Source organism: Protopterus annectens, chromosome 13.part0, assembly GCF_019279795.1.
Source record: "Protopterus annectens isolate FY-2018-M chromosome 13.part0, PAN1.0, whole genome shotgun sequence".
Classification (NCBI taxonomy): Eukaryota; Metazoa; Chordata; order Ceratodontiformes; family Protopteridae; genus Protopterus; species Protopterus annectens.
In genome coordinates this window covers 69,560,157-69,566,156 of record NC_056747.1, presented here as the reverse complement: position 1 = coordinate 69,566,156, position 6,000 = coordinate 69,560,157, and the positions used below count along the sequence as shown (strand labels likewise).

Below are 6,000 nucleotides of genomic sequence, written 5' to 3'. Positions count from 1 at the left end.
AGTAAACAAAGCAGTATTACCAACTTTTCTTGTGGTTCCAAATCCAGCAACAATAGCTGCATACCACCTACAGCAAAATATTTTCTGTAATAGATCTCTGTTCAGCATTCTTTTCTATACCCATCCACCCTGAAAGTCAGTTTTTGTTTGCCATTACTTATTAGGGACAGACATGGGCACAGTTACCACAAGGATACACTGAATCTCTTTCATTATTTTCTCAAATTCTAAAAAAGGATTTGGAAGATGTGACATTTCCAGGTGGATCTGTGTTTAGTACAATATGCACATGATTTAATAATAGCATCTGACTCTTTTCAACAGTGTCAGCAGGATACCTTACATCTTCTGACTATACTTGCAGTAAAAGGACACAAGGTATAGAGAGAAAAATTGCAGCTATGGTCACTTCAGGTACGTTATCTTGGCCATTTGATATATCAGGGCAGTAGACAGGTGTTACCACCTCGTATTTAAGCAATAGCTAAAGTGCCACATCCAATTACTCAGCATGAGATTAGATCTTTCATATGTATGACAAGGTATTCCATACAGTGTATTTCCAATTATCCCAAAATTGCTAAACCTTTGACAAATCTTTTAAAACAAGATATACCAGAACCCCTCCCTTGGGATAGTAAAGAGGAAAATTAATTTCAGAATTCAAAGCAAGCTTTAGCTACTTCCCCAGCTTTAGAGTTACCAGATTATGAAAAGACTTTGATTTTGTCATGAAAGAAATGGATTTGCTCAGGGAGTGCTTACACAAAAACACAGGGACAACTACGGCCTAGTAGCTTATTACAGTACAGCACTAGATTCTGTTGCAAAAGGATTCCCACCATGTCTAATGACAATTGCTCTTGCCATTCTAATCAATCTAGCACAATCACTGCTGCTCGGGCATGATCATACAGTAGCCGTCCTCCATTCTATATAATGTCTCTTGCTTAAAATGAAAGCTTAACCACTCTTGACTGAAAATCTAACTAAATATGAGGACACATTACTTTCAGATCCATCTATTTCTCTAGTATGTTCTTCTGCCCTGAATCCTGCATCTTTATTACAGTAGGATGGTGAAGAGCATGATTGTGTCTGTGTGACTAACTATCTGCTTTCTCCTAGAAATGACTTAAAGGACACTCCTATACACAATGCTGAACTGAATGTATTTGTGGATGGTTCCTGTGGAAGAAATCAAAAGGGACATTTGATTGCAGGGATAGCTATTTGTACAAAAGATTAAATATTGCTTCAACAAAGATTAGAGCTGTTCATTCTGCCCAGGTAGCTGAATTATTGGCTCTGCAAAGGACTTGTGAATTAGCCAAGGACAAAGTAGCCAACATTTATATTGACAGTCGTTATGTCTTTGGTGTAGTGCATGATTTTGGACAACTCTGGAAGCAGAGACGTTTCTTAATCTCATTAGGTACTAAAATTAAAAATTATGTGTATGTGAATGATCTGAGACTGTTCTACTGCCCAGGCAGCTGGCCATAATTAAAAGTAGTGCCCATCAAAAGGGTATAAATAGTATTACAAAAGGAAATCATTTGGCAGATCAAGCTGCTAAACAAGTTATAGAAGGATTTTGTGCAAACTTTCATGTAATGTTATTGCAAAACTCCAACAGTGATTGTGTGTTTGATTTTAAGAAAATTCCAGTTTTCCAAGCTGAAGCATCACAGGAAGAAGTTCAGAGGTGGCTCAAGGATGGATGCAACAAATCCACCGATGGATTATGGCAATGTCCAGATGGCTGACTGGTGGCACCTGCCTCCTTGCTACATTACTTGGTAAGGGCATGTCATTTACCAGCCCATGCAGGTAAGACAGCTTTGTTTAATTCAGTTACCCAAAACTGGTATGCCCCCATGTCTCTTCTTTGATACTTCAGTATGTTATTAACTGTGCAACATACTTACAGTATAATGTTATCAGAGATGCAAACATTAAGGCTGCATGTTTACCACCACCTTGGGGACCTTTTGTTAATGTGCACTGGACTTTGTCCAAATGCAAAAAGTACATAATTTACAATATATCCTGGTGGCGGTGTGTTGTTTTCTGCATGGGTGAAAGCTTACCCATGTCATAGAGCAGCTGCAGCAACTGTTGTAAAGAAACTTATGTATGATTTTATTCCAAGATTTGGTGTACCTTTTATTATGAATAGTCACCAGGGAATCCTTTTTAACAATTCCCTGATAAAGGAACTCTGCAAATGTTTTAATACTAAGTTGAGTCGTCACTGTCCCAACCATCCACAATCATCTGGATTAGCAAAGAGGATTAATAGAACCCTTAAAAATAAGATTTCAAAGATTTGTGCTGAAACAAACCTTAAATGGCCCAAGGCACGTCCATTAGCATTAATGAGTGTGAAAAGTACATTAAGTACTACAAGGAAACTGAGTCCCTATGCGATATTAATGGGGAGACTCATGTCCCTTCCAGCTGCTTGCCCTGTGTCAAATGAAGAATTAATTCTAAAGGATGATGTTATACTGTCCCACTGTAAAAGTCATGTCCATTTTTTGCAGCAGTATCATAAAACTGTACGATAAGCTCTTCCTCAGTCATCTGACCAGCCCTGTCACCAACTCCAGCTGGGTGATTGAGTTTATGTGAAAACCTTCCAGAGAAAGAACTGTTTGAGCCCAAAGTGGAAAGACCCATTCCAGGCATTATTAACGACCCTGACTGCTGTACACTGTGCAGGACTACCAACCTGAATTCACTCATCTTACTATAAGAAGACTTACCTTGAGGGGGCCTCAGATGAACCACCACTGCTAGTGAAGAGAGATTGAGGTGTGAAGGACAAACCATCTGACCCAGTGAAGGACTAAAGAAAAAATCAGCTCAAACAGCAATTCAGGATGAATCCTGTGACAAGTGGTACTTTTGCTTTGTTTTTGTTGCTATTTCCTGTTATGAACTGTGTGATGTCCACCACTGCTACCAATATGTGTTGTCCCCATACTGGGCGAGTAATCAAGGAGGCTGAATCCTTACCACTGATACTGTAGAGGGACATGAACTTAGAATACAAATGGATACACTCAGTATTTCCAGATTCAGACTTTTCTGAATCAAGTAAAATTACACTTAAGAGCACACAGGGAATACACTCAGCCTGGGGTCTGGATGTCTCTTTATTTGTCTCCCTCCAGATCCCCAATAAGACTTTCCACTGGTACAGCTGTAGGGTTATGTCCTCAACTGAGTATCCAAGCCAAGTCCTCTAGCACCCTCTCTGTAAACCGAGTGCTACATATCCCTACTCCAAGTAGCTGACACACGCACTCTTATAGATTTAATTATCACACACATACCTGGGAAAGGCTGGCAAAGATTACCTGCTTTATCAAACTTGTCCAGACTATAAGGTAGTTATCTCTGCCACCAGTCAGTACTATAAGGCTCTTAACAAGGGTGTCCAATTATACTGTGTAATATTAATACCATTACAAATGGTAGCATTTCACCAAGATGGCTAGCCTTCTGGAGTGGCCCATACAGTGTCAACAAATAAATATAAGCACTCTCCAAGGTTAGATACTTCCAACAAGGACCAGCCACAATAAATGTTTTAAATATATTTAATAAATAATAAAAATACATGAAAATACTGAATATATATTCACAGTAAACCACAGAGTTTAGATCACAGGAAATATTGAAAAGAACATTGATGGACAGACTCAGACAAACAAAGAAAAACAATATATAAACTAAGCTTCACTATATTCCTGAATGAATCTAAGAGAATTACTGTTCCCTAGTTAAGTTACATACTCCAGCAAGACAAGATGCTGTGGGTGAGGGTCCTTCTAGTCAGGCTTCCCAAACAGGATACTCAATACTCTGAGATTTCTCTTTGTAATATCTAAAATATAATTTCCAAGACAGCTGACAGAATTATCTCATCTGGTCACCTGACCTTAGGTTCTCACAGTATTCTCCTTTGAAGTTGAGACAGGAAGTTAGCACTGATGGCCACAGTACACATCCAAATGTTATGGTAGTGTTTAGGGCCTCCCCTCATTTCACTGAGCTAATGGGTAAAGGTTCTTCCCCAGACCCAGCATCTCCAGTCCTACTCAGCACTGTGGGGTGCCTTTTAATGATTTATCACCTCATTTTCATTTCCCTTGTTTTTCTTAAATTTAACCTGCGCTGTGCCAGTATCCTCTATTAAAACATATACATTTAATTCAACTGAAATAATGCACATAGATTTCTCTTCATTTCAGCAGGGTGCACTGTTGATACATTTCAACACAAGCAAAGCTCACAAATACATTTTTAACACAGGCAAGGAGGAAACCGGAGCACCCAGAGGAAACCCATGCGACCACAGGGAGGACATGCAGACTCTGCACAGAAGGCACCCCAGCCGAAAATTGAACCGGAGAACTTCTTGCTGTGAGGCAGCAATGCTAACCACTGCACCACCATGGCCGCCCTTGGTGCAACGTGACTAATCTTTCAAAAGTTGTGTTTCTTCACCTTACAGCCACAAATTGTGGAGATGCATATTATGCCAGAAATGAGACTGTACCAGTAGAAACCAGCAAATGTTATGACACTAGACCTGAAAGTGTGTTAAACTCTTTACACTTAAAAAACTATGTTTGTGGGTATGGCATGGGCTTGATAGAGGAATGTTATTACATTTGTGGTGATAGTGCCTACCCCTGGTTGCCCACAAATTGGTTGGAATGTTGCTTTGTGGGCTATATTACTCCTGCTATTCAGCATTTTGGAAATCCTCCAGCAGGTAGACTAAAAATAAGTGAGCACTGGGCAGAGCAAGTATTTTCAGCCTTTTTCCTGTGCATGAAGTACAAAGACAATGCTTGAAATCACCATGCTTGCTCAAATTCTTCAGGAGGTAGCTAACCATACTTCACATCACACCAGAAAGACAAATCAAGAAATGACAGAGATGCAAACAGTGGTGCTACAAATTAGACTGGCACTTGATATAATGCTTGCTGCAAAAGGGGGTTATGTGCCCTCATAGGAAGTCATTGTTGTTCTTATATTAGTGATTATCATGATGAGTAAAAATAGCTGACAAATTTTATGGAACAAAGGGTCAAGGACCTGAACAGTGCATCGAAGCAATGGACACTTTTCAGATGGTTGGGCAGTGTATTTGGTAACCTGGGAAATAGTATATTACATGGTATCATTACAATAATTGATATTATTCTTGTACTTGTTTCAATATTTTCTGTTCTAAGGCTGTAATTGCAAAATGTCTAAACTCACCTGCACATGAAATTCCATTTATGAAAATATCTGATAATGAAAACTCAGTCATTGCAGATGATGAATACTATGATGCTGAATCCTATTTTATCAAGTTAAGAAGAATCAAAATATAATCACGCATATTGTGTCACACTGATAGTGTCAAATGGGGGAACTGTTAGGGAATATGTATTGTCTCACAATTATTCTTCACAAAATGTATATTAACTTCCAGTTTTCTTCACAACTGAGTTAAATAAAATGTTTATAATATGTTTATGTTACAAATCAAATGTAATGCAGAATCACAATTCACCTAAATTGTAGTTTTATATTTTAACTGTTTTACAACTGCATTCTCTTTAATGTCACATTATAGTATACTGATAGAAAAAGTAAGTGCTGAAGGAGTTAAGGGATGTTTACTATGTTTTGAGGTATTTTGGTTCAAATGTTAATAAAAAAAAAAGAAAACATTGTGTCAGGAAATGTTTTGTAAGTTCTGGTCTCCACAAACTGGGGGATGAGTTGTTGCAAGGATGTCTGTATAGATAATGTATGTTGGTACTAAATGGTACAAGGTCAGAGGGCAGATTCCTAAACCAAGATGGTCTATGTTTTAGAGAGGCCTAATTATCAAATGTTCACGTGAAGCTCTAAGTGAGAATTATGAGGGCATAAAATATTTTTAAATTTATTGATTTGTTAACCAGTATGTAACATCATAAT

At 38.3% G+C, this 6,000-nt stretch overlaps 1 pseudogene; it reads left to right on the top strand.

The window, feature by feature from the left end:
- The first annotated feature begins 401 nt into the window (after positions 1–401).
- The window catches only part of LOC122787832, a 37,229-nt pseudogene continuing 31,630 nt past the window's right edge, over positions 402–6,000 (top strand).